This window comes from Palaemon carinicauda, chromosome 6 (genome assembly GCF_036898095.1).
Source record: "Palaemon carinicauda isolate YSFRI2023 chromosome 6, ASM3689809v2, whole genome shotgun sequence".
Lineage (NCBI taxonomy): Eukaryota > Metazoa > Arthropoda > Malacostraca > Decapoda > Palaemonidae > Palaemon > Palaemon carinicauda.
In genome coordinates, this window is record NC_090730.1 from 12,910,083 (window position 1) to 12,928,410 (window position 18,328).

The 18,328-nt window shown below is 35.2% G+C and overlaps 1 protein-coding gene and 1 pseudogene across 1 annotated transcript in view; one reads left to right on the plus strand and one right to left on the minus strand.

Moving 5' to 3' along the window:
* Positions 1-18,328, plus strand: part of LOC137642869 (uncharacterized) — a 443,369-nt pseudogene that overhangs the window by 243,874 nt on the left and 181,167 nt on the right.
* Positions 13,134-18,328, minus strand: part of LOC137642428 (phospholipase DDHD1-like) — a 126,680-nt gene continuing 121,485 nt past the window's right edge. Inside the window, exon 12 of the mRNA XM_068374976.1 lies at positions 13,134-17,911. The gene's annotated coding sequence lies outside the window, so the exon portion shown is untranslated. The remainder of the gene's footprint in view (positions 17,912-18,328) is intronic.

The following is an 18,328-nucleotide window of genomic DNA, read 5'->3' on the forward strand; positions in this document are numbered from 1 at the left end:
CCTCAACATCGTACGCCTGGCAGGCAGTACTGCGGTCAGGCGGAGCGATCGCAGGAGGAGTTGTAACCTTCTCAGCCTGACACTCACGCATCAAGACCGCAAGTTGTGACTGCATGGACTGCAGTAGAGTCAACTTGGGGTCGGCAGACACTAAGGTCTGCTGAGGTAAAGCCTTAACAGCAGAGATCTGTTGCGGCAGAACCTTACTCCTCTTAGGAGGAGTGCATTCAACTGATGACTGCGGCGAGTCAGAGCTGATCCAATGACTGCAGCCCGGTTGAGTTCTTGAGGTCTGGACTCTGCGTTTGAGTGGTCTTGAGACCTGAGTCCAGCGTTTCTTCCCTGACAATTGATCAGCAGACGAGTAAAAGACGGGCTCAATCGTCTGCAGGTGGGAGTGACGGTCTCTGGAAGACACGCCCGCAACCACCGAGGATACTTCTGTGCGCCGATCAAGGCCTGCCGAACCCTTTTGCCCTTCGACATTGCTTCTCCCCTGGGCTTGGGAGCTTGCAAGAGGTCCCGGACTGGGAGGACGACTGGCACGTACAGAAGTATCCTCACGCACCACACTGACACTGACACTAGCACTTGGCACTGCACTGACACTAGCACTCGTCACAGCACTGGCACTAATACCACCCACTGCACTCTTGACCTTAAGTTCCTTGACTTCGGCCATAAGAGACTTATGATCACTAACCACTGACTCTACTTTGTCACCTAAGGCCTGAATGGCACGCAAAACAACAGACATATCAGGCTGAGGGCAAATAGTAGGTTCGGGGGTAGCCACTACAGGGGTAGGAAAAGGTAGGGGATCATGAGGTGAGGAAAAAAGTGAAGAGTGAGAAGAACTCCTCCTAACTCTCTCTCTCTCTAACTTGGTTGAATACTAAGAAGACGGACAAAATCAAGTTCCGAAAGTCCGGCGCATTCCTCACATCGATCTTCTAACTGACAGGGCCTTTCCCTACAGTCAGAACAAGCGGTGTGAGGATCTACCGAGGCCTTCGGAATACGCCTATTACAAGACCTACATCGTCTATGGGTGGGGGCTTGTGAAATGTCAGACATCTTGAATCAAAAGAGTTAGCCAAGTGGGGTTTCAAAATCAAGCAAAAGATCGTTAACCGTTAATCAGGACTAAATAATAGCTATCTAAGCTAATATAGAAGTTTTCCAGTAAAGCGACAGCCGAAATCTGAGAGAAATACTTCACCAAAAGCCGTGAAAATACTCCAAGATCATAAGCGTATCCCAGAACGTCTTGCCGGAAGCACGACAGAGGAAAAATTGAGGAGGTGTCAACAAGAAGTACTATAGTACCTGGCCACAGGTGGCGCTGGTAAGTACACCCCCTTCTAGTATTGTGATAGCTGGCGTATCCCTCCATAGAATTCTGTCGGGCAACGGAGTTGACAGCTACATGATTATCGGGTAAGTTTAATATTGAAAAATGCGATTTTTATACTCTTACAAGAGGAAAAAAGTTCATGCCATTTTTCTGTTTGATTGAAATGGGCCCTGTTTGCATAACACTGAAAAAAATAAAAGAAATATTTTCATTATATACGTAATTCTTGACTGTGATTCATATGGCTTACAAAATAACAAATTTTCCCTGAGTTTTAAATAAATGCATTTTGGTCCTTGCCTTTCACAAATTCCAAGTCACGTCACGCTGTTCTTAAAAGAATCCAACAAAACATTCTTCCTAAAATTCCTAGTATCCTTACTAGAATACATTATTGCTTGTTGTCTTGCGATTTAATTTAGCATCTTTTGAACTACTGGCTTACCAGCTTGAGAAGAAAATTTACATCCCCTGTAAATAAAAGTTTACGGAAATTCTTTCACATTTTACACAAAATCTAATTTGAAATCATGATGAAATATACAGAATTTATACTTCTAAAAATAAATAACTGCAAAGGCTGATAAATTGTGCATATTTTTCATTAATCTAGTTTCTCAAGATATTTAGTTTTCAAGATTATCTGTGGTTCTGAGGCAATCCAGTCTTAAAACTCTGCAAGGCCTATTGGGATATTCTTTCCTGTTTGCACAATTTACTTTAAGTAATAATGGATGCATACTTGAAAATTTTCTTAAAAATGCAATTAAATTTAAGTTCATTTTAATGAAAACACTTTCATGAGTTTATTGTAGCTGTAAAAAAAAAATCTTGAAAAATGAAGCTCAAGGTAAATTTTCAACACTAGGACAAAGAAATAAAATATGGAAAATATTGACAATCAGAGATTTTGCTAAAGGTATCTTATTTGATATCATTTAAAAAAATGTTATACAGTATACCAATGTAATTATACCTATGAAGCATCATATCTGCTCAAGAGTATCAATATTTAAAACATGTTTGCCTAACAAACAAGAAAATTTTCTGGATAAAAGCTCAGCAAGTTTATCAGTACAGTACTAAAATACTGTAGTAGTATTCCTTTTCCTCATATACATTAAACAGTTTTCTGATTAATAAATGGTAATTGATATGAACTGCACACTAACATAATATAGAGTTAAAAGGGCACAATCCTGCAGATAAATCATGCATCATATAATAACACACAACTAAATTTAACACATTTCTCATTACTCTAAAGCGATACTCCATAACCTTTAGCAGTACATACAGTACACTTAACTAGAAGTTGTTTTATTACTAGTAAATGCTGTATAGTGAATTTTCAGGTTTAATTTCATAAATTTATATGCTTAATTTGATGCCTTTAGGAGAATATCTTTTTTACTACACATTAAAATCTTGAATTTCTCTAATAACTATTTAGAAAACAAAAACTATCATAGAATATGATATGATACTCATTATATAATTTCAGCTGACTTTATATTTAATCAGTATATTTTCAATTCTGTTTTCTCCAATCTAAAAAAAATCAGTGTACGGCTAACATCCTGATAACTTTCAATCTGGAACATTACAGTATACTGTAGATACTTTTGTTTCTTTCTTATGGATGAATAGCCTACATTATTGACCCCACCTCCATGCACCATAAGTAAACGCATCACGACCAGAGAGGAAAAAAACAGAATAGAAAAATAAAAAACTACTTTCAAGCAAGTCGTAAGTCATTTCAGGTATGCACTTCCAAGAAGGATATTTTTATTTACAATAAAAGAATAAAATTCTTTGCACTAATAAAAAGTAAAATCTTTTTCCTTCCACGTAGAGTATAAATATTTTTTATGTACCGTATTTCCAGTGTCATAAGATGCTACAGGTGGTAAGGAATTTTTAGAAAAAAAAAAAGAAATTGAGGATTTTATAACCTATAATAGCAGCAATTCCTGGTCAGCTATTTTACAGTGTGATTTTTTGTCTGGCACAAAAAAATTTTCATATTTTGGGTGTATTATTAAATATGATAGATAAATATCAATTAGCTGTACACCTCTTAACTCAATTTTATTACATATTCACATAAAAATTTACTAAATCAGTCATAGCTGCTACCAAGTGTTTGTTTTTATGAAAGCACTGTTGCCAAATGCTCCTGATCAAATTTCTGTTTTGTATACTATCCAAATTCTTCATCTATAAACTAATATACAAAATCAATTATTGATCAAATAAAGAATTCTGTAGCAATTACATAATGTGGAATATCTTTTTTCTGTTTGTGTGACTATCTAAGTCTTGTTGGTTTACAGCTAACTTGGTAACACTGTACTAAACTTGCAGTGAGATGTTTTTTAACATATCTTTTCAGCAATAACAATCTGTAGTATTTCGGAATCAATGCAACAGTCATTACCAAAATTTTGCATAAACAACTGCTTGGATACCATTATTTAAGATGCAGGGCAATTTTGGGGGGCATTTTTCAGGAAAAAAAAAAGTGCTTCTTATGACAAGAAATACAGTAATTTGTATTTTTCCTAGCTATAGAGACCAAAGTCCTTTAAAGTAGGGAACATATCTTCAGCAGAGGTGGAACGGACATTGAATTTGTTAATGGAGTAGTTAATGAGAATCCCGGAACCTTCACCAACCTTAGACTCAGGACCGAGAGGGGTGGCTGAGGTGGTTAGTTTAATTCAAAGGACTCAGGTTTATATAGCTAAAAAAAGTACAATTTTCTTCCTAAAAGTTTGTTTTATTGCTACGCACGCATATACAAACCTCTTGTCCTATAAAAGTTTTTAAAAATTTTGAAATAATTTAGAATCTTTTTAAAGCTACAGCATGTTTTCAGTGCAACTTGGAACAGCCATTGATATTGTTAACAAGGTAGTTAATGACATGTGGTGAGCATGGGTGAAAAGCTCCGCCCTTCCACCTATCCAAAAATCAGCACTTTTGAACTTTCACCTCATGACTGAGAGGGGTGGTTGAAGTGGGGAAGTTTAACTCTCAACGACTTGGGTTTGCATGCAAACATTTCATGCTTTAAAATTAGGGAGACTCACTGATTGGTGGGTCAGAAGTCTCCCTAGAACCAAACTAGTTGGCTCTTTTTCTTCCTTGGAAATTTAATCTACCCGGTCATGTACAAGAGCAAAGGAGATGACTCAAGCCACATCCTGTCTATCATAGGGGTAAGTGTAGGGTCTGACGTGTCAAATATAATTTGCAGGTGGTAACCTGGCGTGTCAAGGCTAATTTTCAGGTGGTCAAATGAGGGATCCCTTTCCCTGAAGGGGATATCAGTCTGTAATACCTGTAATATATCTTGTATATGATTATCAATGGGATGGTATAAATTCCACCACCCTTCACCTCGTTAGGGATGATGAGGGAGATACCTCTTTATGAATGGAGCTCTAAGGTGTAACTCACCAGGATCAAGTCAGATCCAGTGGTTAATGTTTTTTATCACTTCTCCCCCAAGAAAGAGAACAGAAAAATGAAGAGAAGCCAGCCATTTACGCTTCATTCCAGACTTGCACCTGTATGCTAGAAAAGACAAGATGCTTCCTGTCCTGTGTGGTAGTTGGGTTGCTACACAACTACTTGAGCAGCCACCAAAGTACAAAACACAAAGGTATCGTGGGACTTGTAGGTATACTGTACTCTGGTCAGTAAAATGCTTTGAAGGTGGTTTGTCATTTCCAAACCACAACCTTCAGCCCCTGGCTCACTGATAGATTTCTTTTAAAAGCTATGATGTGGCCTATACCACTGACTTTGTGAGCTCTGGTCCTAGATGGTACATCGACCATCTCAGCTGTCAAGGTATACCCTATACAGATAGCCTCTTGAAGCCAGAAAGAGATCAAGTTCCTTGACATTTCTATTTGGTCCTGGCAATGCTAACAAAAACTCGCAGAAACTCCCACCGGACATCACGAAACTCTTGTACTTTTCCAGTAACACCAGGCTGATAAGCCTGTTGATTTAGCAAAGTATGTCACACTACCTGACCACTGTTCAAACCAAAAGACAGCTTGGAGGGAAGCCAAGGTCGACAATCCCATGGCCATTGACTCAAGAAAGCGAGGACGCATCTTGATCTGGTACATAGAACCTTCTCTGCCTCAATATTTGGGAGTGGCAAGATCATGTTTGACTGGCAGGACTTGAGAGAGTTCTCAGATCCACATATCTGATCATCAACTAAACCCAGAGCCAAAATAGGCAGATATCACCACAGCAGCTCCAAGGATGGCCTTGACCCTTGAAGGGCACCGATGCATCAATCAGTGACCGAGTTTCATCCTTCAAGATAGAGCCAACGTTGCCTCCCCCAGAGCATTTCTGTTACAGATAAGAGGATGGACATTGAAAAAAGAACACCAACTACGGATTGCCTGCCTCCACTGGCCCCGGTCCAAGGCCCAGTGTTTAGGGGGTGGAGATATATCCCAGCCAAGATACAAGGTGCGGCAGGTTTCTCCAAAGATTCATTCTCCCCAACAAATACAATCATTCTATCCCAATCACGGGATGAAGGTTCACGAAGGTAGACAAAGCAGGGGAAAAATCCCAGACACTGATCACAGTAAAGATGGAAGGAATACCTCTTGTTCTATCCCTCTGCTGATTGAGGAGGGAGGACAGCCATGGAACCATGCCATGAGGTATGAGGAAAATGTCACTCTGGCCCCTCCTATTGATCTTCCATTATAATGACATCCTTGAGTGGTGCCATCCTCTAAATACATTCTACTAAAGTATTGCAATTTGAGGAATGAGCAGGAATCCGTTGCAATTTGAGGAATGAGCAGGAATCCGTTGTCCAGGAAGGAAGGATGATGGAGGGTGCCGAAGCACCTCCATCAACTGGAAACAGATAATGTACGGAGCTTTACTTTTCTGTCCAGCCTGGCTACCATGCACTGGTCCTATGGGAACAAAACCAAGGGGCTGGGAGCCACTTGGGTATCGTCCTCCAACAACCCCCAAAAGAAAGAGCTGATGCCGTAAGAAGCCCTTTCCTTACAATTTTTATATCAGCAAGAACAAATTCGTGTAAAAGGTAAGTCTTAGCTCTTTGTCATCTTATTTGATTGAAGATAATACTGATAGTTTTTGGTCTAGGTCTCTCCACAAACAATCAAGCTGGATAAAATAGATTATACATCCATTAATGAAAAAATAAATACACAGAAAAATACAAACAGGTAATGCAGAAACATTACCTCTAAAAATAGAAACAAGCATGCTAATTAAATGTAAAACAAAATAAGTAGAAAAATATATTCTAAAATCCATCAACTCGCGCAAACGAATATTACTGTAGGTAATCTTTAGACTCTGTTCAGATTTAAAACTTTTTAACAATTTGATAAAAGACGCGATGAAAAGAGAAAAAAATATATAAAACATCAAAATCCCTTGAGAGTCAAGTGATACTTATGATGCATTATGGGGGATAATGCCCCTCCAGTGGCAGGCCGATTACCTCCAGATTTATTTTGTCAAACAAATGACAGTTTTTGGCTAATAAATGTTAATGAGCATTATAGCAAAAAGGATCAAGTGATCTGCAGGCTGATCCCTTGGATTCACTTCTACTTATTTTAATGAAAAACTCATATATGGTATAATAAGAGAATCTAACCTGAAAAATCTGAAAATGGACTATTTTCTACAATATACTTTTAGAACAATTATCAATGTTCAAAAAATTTTAAGAGAAATTAATAAAAGAAAATTTCTCCCGCTGAAATAATTTAGAGAGATTTAAACCTTAGATTGACCTCCCAAGCATTACCTTGGGATAAAAAATCCTTGATATACATATGAAAAAAAAATTATATAAAAATACTATTTTCCAAAGGCAACAAAATAAGCATATTTACAAATAATTTTCCTCATAATTAACAGTTAACCGTCTACACATACACATGAAACAATGACAATATAAATATCCCAAGATCTTCCTATCCCAATTTCTACTGACTCATCATTTTCTGTCTAACAGGATCATTTTGTTATAGACAAAGATAATCTATATTAATAATAATATCACACTTTGGCTAAAGATCATTTACATGACACTACTGTATACAGTATACTACAGAGGAAATTTTTATACTGTGTTCAACAACACTAATAATGTTGCCTGAAAAATTGAACATAAGGTTAAAGCTGCTACAAAAATAAAAACAAATCTCTTTTGAATATAGAACAAATGTTACTATCCCCTGTTAATATAGATTGCAATTCACATTACCTTAAGACTAAATAATTGTTGAATAAAAAGCTAGGAATATATTCATGTAAAAAAATTCTTTATACTATGAACACATGGCAAAACCGAGGCAGAACACCTATAAGAACTGAAACACTGCTTACTCATTTCCAAGTATGTTGGTATTCATCAAAACTAACACTGGAATAGGAATGCCATATGCATTACACTAAGGAGATGGGACTCAAAAAGTATATTTGCTATGTTGCTGCCTTTGTATTTTAGACAAACAATTGGAATATTTAAAATAACTTTACAGGCTAAAAGTTCAATATTGCACAAATACAAAATGCTTAAAAATATACCAATGAAAGGCAATGGAAAATTACTAATCAAGTCTACATTAATCATTAACAAGAGTATAGTAATACTTTACAATCAACTAGCTTAAAAGAATGATATGTTACATTGAAAGACTACTCATTTCTCCTTCAATGAATATCTGTTTGAAAATATGCCTATATTGTAAAGATAATGTAATCTAATAATGAATAACAGACTTGGACTACATTGACAACCTATATGTATAAAAGATCTAATATAATGAAAAACCTAAATCATAAATAACATGACTAAAATACAAATACTGCAGTGTAGTATTTCAGTGCTTACATACTTATAGAATATGTGCCTCAAAAAATCTTTTGCCACCGTTTATAGTATAAATTTTTTGCACAGTGGTTAAGATTTAAATGCATGCAAGCCACCATACTGTAAACTGTTAGTGCATCAGCCAGCAACATGAAAATTCTTATACATATACTGTATATGAATATGTAAAGTCTTTGCATGTGCATGAGTTTTGTAAAATTGCATACATGTGCACTTATAAAACTTTGAAAACTAAGACGAAAAGAAAAAAACACCATAATAACCAGTGCCCTATACTGAGCTGTAATATGCAATACAAGAAAGCTTTGTATATCAAAATCTTTACAACAGGTGCCAAAAACACTAGTAATTATTCTGTTCTTTGACACTGAATCATCTTGGGAAAGATAAACAAGTACAGTAACTGACATACCAAAATCTCGAGTGAGTGATTTACTTCGCTCAAAGAATGCCCTTTCTTAAAATTCAGCAAAATAAAATACTGTAATGATATAAACATTCTTTTATACCATGAAGAGTCTGGGTTCTATTCAAACCTTTTCTTTTCTTACCGTATACTGCATATTTTTCAATTCAGCAAAATAAAATACTGTAATGATATAAACATTCTTTTATACCATGAAGAGTCTGGGTTCTATTCAAACCTTTTCTTTTCTTACAGTATACTGCATATTTTTCAAGTTCAACTAAAGCTATTTTTCCCCAGTCATAAAAGTTTAATTTATAAGGTAGGCTTCCTCAAACTAAGCATCCATGTGGCAGATTGCAAGGAGGGGTCTTTACTGTAAAGTCAGGTATCTTAGTACTACAGCTATAAGTAACAATGAAAAAGATTGAGGCAACTGGAGAGCAATGTATTTAAGCTTACTTTGTGATTGCCCTTGCCTAAAAATGTGGTCATAAATTTCAAAGGCATGAATTAAAATCATGAAGAATTTATTTTCTATACTATTTCAGTGTTCTGCATAATGCAAACAACAGTTTATGCCTAAGATGATTGGGAATAGAACAGTATAAAAGACGTGAGATTTAGTATCTAACTTCGTAGTTGACTGATAGAATGTCTTATATATGCTAACTGGAAGATAAAAGATAAATAATTTGCTGACTTCACTAACTCTGCTATACCTTTGGTATTAGAGAGATGACAATAAGAGTAACACCCTGCAAAAGGTAGTGTTTTTATTTCAATTCATATCTGTTTCCTCTGGTCGAAGATCCTATTTAAGGTCCTCCAATAATTCTAACTAGTCTTGCTCCAGTGTTTACCCACCATCTAAAATAAAATCATATAAGCTAGACCTATAAGATGAAAGAGATGTAGCTCAATGATATAGTCAAATTACTTTTAATGCCATACAATGATTAAATTGGTAGCCAACTGCTCCTCACATCAGATTGGCGAGGTATGCCTCAAGATTCTAAGTACTTAATTTATTCCCCATATGCCACTGTCATTCCCAATAGATGTCCTAGATCTAAAATACGTTTTTGTGATTGACATAGGAGTTTTTGTGCCAATAGCAGTTTACACTCAACAGCAACAAATCCTCCAAACACAACAACATCCAACCTCAATGATCACAAGACCAGTGGCACAAAAAATGCACCACTGCCGGAAGCCCTTGCAATGCCTGTTCTTCCTTAACCACAAAAAGGAGGTGATAAATCTTATCCCTTTTCACTTACCTAACATATTCTCCTACTACCTTTGTCATGAAAGTTCAAGCACCTATAACTGTCTCAAGTTAAGATACAAGAGGACGGTCATGTACAATACTAATACTGTACCTCTAACATGTCACAGAAAGAAGCACAACTAAATCCTCAACAAAGCATAGGAGTCTGTTGCAAGTGGCAATGAGTTCACACTAAGGCCAGAGGTCAATGGTAGTAACAAAAACATTTTGTGTAGAGTATTGCCAACCCTCCAACCATAAAATTTAAAAAAAGTTCATGGGGATGGACAGTAAATTAACATGCTTGCCAGTTGACAGTTGTAATCCAGAAGGATTTAGATCTCAACATGTACACCGGCACAACCACTGAACCCCATGTCCTTACTTCAAACGAATAAAGCTGTACAATACTCATAAATAGCTAGATGTTAAAAAGGTGTATGTTAGATGGCTACATCTTACTTCAAACTTCTTCACTGATATTAGCAGGCATGAAAATATTACAAAGAATCCATACCACTAGCTAACTATTGTTTGCTATTGATAATGAAAATTTGCAACTCCACCCTTATCCGGTTTTCTTCCCAACCAAAAACAGCTATAAAATACTTGTATTTGTAGTTTTGAACTGCATTATGTACAAAACTTAAGAGTTTTCCAAGGCATTTGGAAAAATCATATGATTTGCTACCAGCTGTCAATATACATACTGAATTGTAACAATAAAATTTATCATTTTTATACTCACCTGATGTCCATTTGCCTCTACTTGAAGCTGTGTCAACATCTACTCCAAAATAAAAATTTTCTTTTCTCTCACCTTGCAAATTGCCTCCCTCTTTCTGATCCACAACACCATCTGGCAGTTGATGCAACTAACTAGTTGATTAAATAACACAGTAATGTACTTCCTGCTATATTTTAGTTCTCTAAGCTGAAAACCTGATCATTAGTCTCTTGGCATCACTGATCATTGAGGATGGGGAGGGTATATATATGAACATAAAGTGAGTATGAAAATAATAAACTTTATCACAAAAATTCTCTTTTATTTTTATGAAACTTACCTGATGTTCTGACTCCTGATTCACACACGTTGATGGAGGTGGGATAGTGAAGTAAAGAGATGTGAAAGTAACTCATGTATCTCGATTACTAAATTTATCAACCACTTATACCCACTATCCACCTTTCAAAACTTAAGTCTTATACAATAATCAATGATTGCTCATCAATGCCCTTTGGCTAGATTAACATATTTAGGGGAAATTTTATATGTCCTAGTGGCCAAGCTTATAAGCGAACGGTGCACACTGTCATCCAAGATGTAATGCAACACTGGACCATCAAAATAATAAGTGGTTGCTTATTAGTATCAACTTCAGCTCAATCAACATAAATATGGAAAACTCGAAAAGTGCCAGTGCCGAAACCTATAAGCAAACAATGTGCACTACCACCCGACACATGATGCAACTCATCACTAATAAGACAAAGCCATTAAAATGAAAAATGAGTGCTCAAAACTATATTCGGCACATTACCATAATTAGGGAAAGCTCAAGATGTTTTAGTGGCCAGGCCTATAAGCAAACGATACGGACTGTCATCCGAAACATAATGTAACACTGGATGATCAAATATCAGAAATAAGTGTTTACTTAATAGTGGCTAATTCAGAGTGGTAGGATAAAGGGTCCAGACTCCAGCTTGGATTCTACCTTGGATACCAAAGTCCCATAGGAGTCAATTGGTTTGCGGATGAGTGAGGGTTACGCAGTAAATGGTACAAATAGTATCAGAGAGCAAGATTATAAGAGACACACTCGACTCTTTCATCCTGTGTACCATCTGAACCTTAACAGACTTCGTAATGCTAGGATTCGATATGGGACAGGCAAGATTAGAATCTCTGTTAGCCCTGTTATTGGCCTAAGGTTTGATACAAGGAAGGTTAGGTTAAAATCTCTATTAAGGCCAGTCATTCACTGGACTTCTCAGATTGCAAAAAAGTCTAAAGCGGCCAAAAGCTTATTTAGCTCAAAACTATGTAAACCCCGAAAGTTTGTAAAAGGCTGTAGGGTCGATAACAACTGAGGGTTCTTTAATGGCTAGCACAGCATTTTCAACTAGTGTAATCTTTCTGGATTTTCCCTTAAACTGAATGCAAGTATGTTCTGTGTTGGGTCCTTTCAAACTGTTCACAATTTTCATGTACCTCCTAATTTAATTCTTCTAAATGGCCAACATTTATTTGGTTTTTAATTCTAAGAGTAAACCTAACTAGTACAGTATAGGGTCATTAGGCCAGTGAAAATCTGACTTGTTCTAAAAAAGCAACAAAATAAGCCAAATAAATAGCCTATCAGGTAAATTACTATGACTAATACCTTACAAGTGATATGAGATTTTGGACAGGACCTGGCAATAGGAATAGTTTAATTAGATTGCAAATATATTCTTTGAAACAAATGTCACCAGTCTAACTATTAAATAAAGCTGGATTTTCAATAAGAAGTGAATTCCACCTTCCATGCATGCTAAGTTATTTCTGTTTGAAAAATACTCAACAAGATGAAATATCTGAGCAGAATTATCCTGGTAACTAGATTATTATGTAGGTTAGGTTGATGCAGCTTAAGTCATTTCTCAGAATAATTTGTAGTCACCCTGTTGAATTATTTATATCCAAACAATCCAAATTAAGATCAAGTCTGTAAATTTGTACTTCTACAACTTTGCAAAGGATAAGATTTTAATCAAGTTCATTATAAATTCTCCTGCATTAAAAGATTTTCTTGTTTAAACTCGCTAATGTTAAAGAAATTTAACCATTCATGAACAAGGTTAGATAATTGCTTATTCTATAGATTGTTTTTAAAAGAAAAACAGTTCTCAAATTAAAAGGTAACTTCATGAGAAACTTTTTAAACAATCTTATGACAAAAATTTCTATTTTGATATAGATCAATGAAACTGTGAAAATAAGTCATCTTTGTGAACATCTACAGACAACTTAGAGCAAATAGAAATAGCAATATTTGCCTCAAGTAACTTATTTGGATATCCTACTAATATAAGAATCCACATACTTCATGCTTATTTAAGCAAGGAACTCATTCGGAAATAAATGTACTAGCCTTGTGTAAAAGCATATACAGTAGCAGCTGAGAAAAATACAAAAATTAAAATTCTAAATTAGGCCGGGCTCAGTGCCAATTAAAATATGAACTGTTAGCTTACTGAAGTTATATTTAAAATAATCTTTATTAGATATTCACACCATAATAAAAGGTATAAAAAGATTTGGTCAAGAGCACCTACTAACTTGGAACTCAGTGGACCAAATCTCAGAAAGGTAGCGGAATTCGCAAAGATAAAGCAAGATGAAACAGAACTGCTAGGTAAAACTTCAAAAGTTAGGCTAATTCTCCGTCTTCTCTGGATTGACCCTATACTAAACACAAACAATGCAAAATACTGTAAGAAAGTCATTTCTAAATGTTAAATTACCTTGTTTGGAATCAAAGCAGTCAAATAACAGCCGACATCATTTAAAAAAGAAGAGGGAATTTCAGTTAACAACACTCCTCCATATACTGTACATAAACAAAACACTGCAGCTGCTGGCCTGATATGTTTACGTTATACAAAGCCAGAAAAAATTTGAATCACATTGTGATTTATTAGTTCATAATGAACTGCAATACTAAAACTGTTTGAATTGAGGATTCGCGGGGTGAAATAAATGATCTTATTTAGACACTAGTCAATGAAAAACTGATAAGTAGGAGGACATAGGTCATATCATCAACTAAATGACATGTTGTTCCCAGAGATAGAGGCATTTTGCAAGGGGAGAGAATAAGAAATTTTCATTTAGGGACAAACGTCGACACAGCTTCAAGTAGAAGCAACATGAACATCACGGGAGTTTCATAAAAATAATAGATGCATCAGTTTCAATACAAATTGAGGAAACGGAGGAAAGATTTGCCACATTATGAAGTTGATAGTAATTGAATGTTGGACAATACAATACTCATGTTTACAAATACTATCAAGTGTAATCCAGTAAAACATCAAAAAGATCTTCAAATATTCTAAATTTTCAAAGCAACAGTTAACAAGCGGCCAGTTCATTACTATATGTATAAATATCAAAACGATACCTGTTTTAAGAAGTGCATAATGATACAAAAACTACTTTTCATCCTTCTACAATCATATTTATACAATATAAAAACAATTTTTGCAATTAGTTTATGTAAAATGCACTATTCAGTGGTCACTTTCTACAAAAGCATTTTATCACTTTAGGTAATCACATCGTCTTTAAGAGAAATTACCATATCAGAAGTAAAGGCCACTGATGACAAATAAAATTTTTTACAAAAACGAGTGAAGTGATGACTTCACAGATATTGTAATATAATTTTTTGGAGTCAATATAAATTTGTTCATAAAAAACACTTATTTCTAAATTGAATTTTACATGAGTCTGACTGAATCCCAGACACCAAATTTCTTTAAAAGAAATGGAATTTTGATATTAAAATTTGTCATTTCTATACTTACCTGGTGTACATATTGGTTCTTCCAAGGAATCAAGGTTTATCGTCATTTCCCCCCAAAAATGAAAAAGAAAAAATCTAATTTCTCTCCTTTGAATAGACACGTCTTTTGGTAAAGTAATGAGACACACTAGCAGTTAATAGCAAGAAGCGACGCTGTGATGCATCAGAGAATAGTCTGGGATTTTCATAGCCAAAGATACTCCCTGAGATAACTGCCTTTGATCGTCCAAATAACTCGGTAGTTGAAGTTTGTTTTTCATCAATGGAACTAAGATTGTGTCTAGATAGGATATTCTCTACTAATGTAGATTGAAATTAAATTGGAAAACCCTTTATCTAAACAAACTTCTCTTTGGAGGCCATTTACAGTCTCAGAAACATCTGAACTGACACAGGCTTCTGACCATGATCCTAAACCATTCCAGTAACTTGAGCAAGATCCCTTGCCGAATCCAAATAATTTCCAATAAAATGCTCCAAAAACCAAATTCTAATATTTTTCATGTCTATACTCCCTTGATGCTCTTCACCAAAAGTTCAATTTATTGATAATTACCCACAAACTTTATTGAAGAAATTTTTTTTTTTTTCCCTTTCAAAACATACATGCCCAGAATAAAGAAATTAGGTAATCAAGCAGTTAATGGCAAGGAAACCACCAGCGGTTTCATGTTCTTCAATTATTCCATAATAGTCAATTGTCCAGGTATAAAAGAATTAATAACCCAAGTCGTCTTAATCATTTTGCAATTGAGGACATCATTCTGGTGAAAATCTGAGAGGCAATTCCCAGATTGAAACATAGGCACATGAACTGGTAAACCTTTGACCCGTTGACAAAACGAAGGTATTTCCGTGAATCGATATTCAACAGACAGGCCTAGTTTAGTCTTTTGAAAGTAGCAAAGCTGTACATCTTGGAAACATTCCTTCCTGACGATCTTCTGGACTATGGGGTTGAGACACACTCAAGCTCTATAGTTTCTTATAGTATCTGCAACCCCTCCATACTTGCGAATTAAGGATGGGGGGGTGGGGGGGGGCCTATAGGTCTACTTGCTGAGTTATCAGCAGCCATTGCCTGGTCCTAGCTTGAGTGGAGAGGGGGCCTTGGGCATTGATCATATGTATATATTGTATTGTCAGTCTCTAGGGCATCTTCCATCTAGGGCATTGTTACTATCCCTTGCCTCTGCTATTCATGAGCAAACTTTAAACAAATCAGACAACTGAACATTATTCAATTTTGACCAGATAAAGAGGTCAAGTGGGAGAGACTTACACATTCCTGATTCTTATGGTGCTTTATTGCCATAAAAATATCATGCGTTTTAGGGAAAACCAAAGGAGAAAATGCCTATAGTCCTTGGGAGATTGCCTTTAGATTTAGACATTAGTATTTCCTGCCTTGATATGTACATGCTTCAGAAACCTGGTGACCCAAAAGTACCTGGTTTGAGGCATCCAAAAACAAGAACTAATGTTCAAGGATGATCTTACAGAACTCTTGCTCAAAGATTCGTAAAGTCCTACCACTGTTAACAATCTGTCTGGACCTCTCTTGATATGACACTTGCAAAGAGCAGATCTAGTATTAGACTAAGAGAAGAGATAACTGATGATAAATTACTAAAAATTTACTTGGGAAACTATTTTCTCATGACATTTATGGAATGCCAAGTGCAATGTTACAAGTGTTTCATTTGTCACACAGACCATGGGGCTCAAGTTATCCATGTCCATACTAAAATATATTACTCTCATCATTCGTTTCAAGTCTGCCTTATTTCCGTTAATCAATAGTCCAAGATCTGGATGAATGTGGAGTAGATAAAAGAGGTTCTACCTGATTTCCATCCCCAAAGATGTTTTAATGAGTCAGTTGTCCAAGTTATTAAAATGCCCATTGAGTTAGTGAAGGAAGGGCAAGACCGGTGGGGTGGTAAAGAAAAAATTAAGTAGAAGAAAGAGTATGAATACTATACAGTAAATGCACACTACTGATGACTAGATAAAAATCTGGTGTCTTGGGATTTGTGCTGACACATGAACGAGATTAAATAATAGGTTTAAGGTGAAGAACATAATACTTTTTCTAATTTTACATCCCATCTGCAGGTCATTCTGAAACCATGGAGAAACATTATATACCATTATTTTCCCAAAAATCAGTAAACAACACAAACAAGACCCATGCCAGAGTCATTACTTCTTCCCATAGTTGTTTCCTGTGTTGCATATTTATAATGTAAAGTTAATAAAGTTAAGGCTAATGACTAGTGTGAGAATCACTTCAAGTAATGTACTATACAATACAAAAGAAACTACTATAAATTTCACAAATGAGACATTTGTGCATCAGAAATACAAAACTATTCACAAACAGAAAACTATATTTAGGTAAGAGCACATGTATTGTGACACACATGTAAAACACCTTGCATAGCTCCTCCAAGGCAAATGACCCCATGTAGGACATGTGAATAATGCAAGGAAGATTCAGCAAGTCATTATTATACAGCAGCTGTAACACTGCCAAATTAGCCTTATTAACTACTGATGGTAATTTTCAAATGTTAAAAACACACTGCAAGAAATCAGCTTACTGCTTCTCTTTACGTAAATTATCCGAGCATCAGATCCCCATTTTTCATATACTGTTCCCAGTTCATATAAATTACAAGATGACACCAATACTGAACTTACCCTGTTCAATCCAGTTTACTACATAATTTCCTGTGAGTACTTTTTTAAGATTAAACCTTATATAATTGAAGGGTTGTATCGTAAAAGCAATGTTTTTTTCTGCAATTTAAAAAATACGAATAAATTTCAATCAGTTGAAATTTTCATGTTGTAATGATACTTTAATGAAAATATGATACTATAGCTTTACAAAAATTAATGGCAATAATGATTATGATGATAATAATAATAATAATAATAATAATAATAATAATGATAATAATAATAATAATAATAATAATAATAATACTGTAATAATCTCTTGCATTAAGTTATTACCTTAGGTTTTTATGTTGCATTTAAGGAAGATTGATTTAAATTTTCATTCAGTGCCAAAATGTTCTCTTTCAATATCATGCTTATAGTATAAAATACAGTACAGTAATGTGTAAATTATTTTGGCCTTCATGTTACTCAGAACTTGAAAAAAAAATGTTACCTTATAATTTGAATACTGTATTCAAGATTTAAAATTTTCAAACCAAAGTATTTCCCTACTTCCAGAATGGGTAGTGAAATCATATTTTTACGACGAGATTCCAGGAAAAGAATGTGACTGTCTGGCAATTTCAGCCTGTAGTGTAATTGCCAGAATCTTCATTACCAGTGATCTTAACTGAAAAAGAAGAGTTTATATTCAACATAAATCTGCTTTAAAGGGGTTACTGTACAGTTGTTACAAAAGGATGAAAACTTCAATACTGTAGCAAAAAAAAAAAGTATCACAGTCACAGAAAGTTCAGGCATGACTAATGTACACTACAGTATGGTTTTATAATTATCTAATTCAAAACAACCCAAATGACTGAACTTAATGCATATTAAAAACAGGTCCTGCTTCTAAAATCACATATTTAAAAAATTATTTGTATTTTTCCTAAATTGTGGGGTTGATGAGGTAGGAAGAGCAAATCCAAGTTTAAAATTTGTGATTTATTCCTATAAAAATACAAAGCTTGGTCCTTTAATAGGAAACTTTAAATAGGAGAGAGGAAAACCCTATAACCAAACTGGCTGGTGTAAAATTCCAGGA